Here is a 1832-nt window from a genome sequence, read left to right as displayed (position 1 = left end):
TACTCCTTCCAAGTTTTGATCTCCTCTCAACTCTGGCCAAGTGATTCATAACCACCTGCACTATGCAAAGGAGGCTTGAGCAGCACCACACAGAGTCCCTTCCCTGGGATTTTCCTCCCTGCCAGGGAGCCCAAGGGCTGCCTTCACTCTTGTCAGCCTGCACCAAAACAAAGCAGAATAAACGTGACTGTACTTGCAATTACTTCAGTAAAATATTTCCACTTTAATCAAACATGTTCTCTGAGAACACAGGAGACAGGGAGAGGGAAAAGCAATGTTTGCCCTTGCATCTGAGAGGGGCAAAAAAATAGGGGGAAAAAATGGAAGTCTCTTTACCTGGACAAAGTCTAAATCTTTTTTCTGGTAGATTTCTTGTATGTACAGTAACATGGGCTGTCTAATGAAGGGAATTGTAGGGGTAAACAGGAATCAAGAATGTCAGGTAGTCTACTGCATTGAGAACCTGTCACAGAGAGGAATTGGAGGCAGAACCACCACAAAGCAGAGCCTGAAGAAAATACACCATCCTCTGATAGCATGGTTCACTGACATACTCGCCAAAATGGGAAAAGTACCAGGATATGTGTGCAAGTGCTGGGACCGATGACTTGGCAGTATGTCATCTTCCTTGAGAAACCAGTAGTGCAATGTCATTTTGTTATATTTCACATTATATGTGACACTGTTTGAAGGGACAGAGCAGGCTTTTGTGTGAATCCAGAACACAAAGACTTGCAAGTAATTTCTAGAATCCACAGTGAGACCACGTGGGTGTTTAAGTCCTAATTCCAGAGAGAGAAAGCTGCATGCACAAAGGCCTTTTGTGTTGGGGTTCCTTTTACTATTAGTTACATTTGCAGCACAATTACTTTTAAACTAGTTTTTACAAGTATTTCTTTCTATATCCTCTATTTAAAGAAATGAGAAGGCAGGTAGGCAGGATTGCATGACTGCCTCCAAAATCATCCTGGCCACAGGGTGTGAGGTTTATTCAAGCTCCTTCTATTTCTTGAAGATAGAAATAGTAGCTAGAGACATCTGTCTCTCAAGCCTTTAACTACCAATGACTGTTTCTTCAGTTAGTGAAAGATCTGATGCATGTAGTTAGCCTCACTTGTAAAGTGCAGGTTCTGACCTGGCCGCTGCCACTCCATAGGAAGACCTTGGTTGGATGTTCTGAGGGGTCAAAAAAACCAAATTGAGCATAGATCAGTAAACGTTAGGAGGGTGGTAGAGAGCAGTGAAAGTTGAAGTACTGTTCCCTAAATCAGAGGTTGAAAGTTGGAAGTATTGCTCCCTAAATCTGAGGTTCAATTGCACCTTGAACTGTGCAGATGCAGCTCCCTTTCCCTCATCTCAGAAGGTTTAGAGGTACTGCAAGAACACTGGTGGAGGATAACAAGGCTTGCCCAAGATTTGGACCCCGGACTTTTCATCCTGGAAAAGTGCTGACTGAGAGTGCTGAGCAAGAACTGGAGAAAACTAAGGGTGCTCTGGAAAGAGCACAAATAAGCAAAGTGTTCGTCACTCCATCCAAGAGCAACGGGATACTAGATCCAAGCTATTAAACCGAGTTGCAGAGAAAAAGAAGGGCGGTGGGTTGAAATGGAAGGAGGAGTTGTGGTGGTGGGTCTGTACAAGACCTTTTTGAAGATCACCGTGCATGAGCTGCACGGGGAACTGGATGAGAACTGGGGAGAGAGAGGAAACAGCACCGGGCTGAGGAAAGAAATCCTCTGCGCTGGAAATACGACAACTGGGAGACTCATGGTGCTGGGCCAGCGGCACACCAGCGGCGACCACGGCTGGCAGCAGCACAGGGAACACCTCCC

This window comes from Geospiza fortis, unplaced genomic scaffold (assembly GCF_000277835.1).
Source record: "Geospiza fortis unplaced genomic scaffold, GeoFor_1.0 scaffold11, whole genome shotgun sequence".
Classification (NCBI taxonomy): domain Eukaryota; kingdom Metazoa; phylum Chordata; class Aves; order Passeriformes; family Thraupidae; genus Geospiza; species Geospiza fortis.
The sequence above is the reverse complement of the archived record's forward strand: the minus strand, read 5'-3'. Positions refer to the sequence as shown.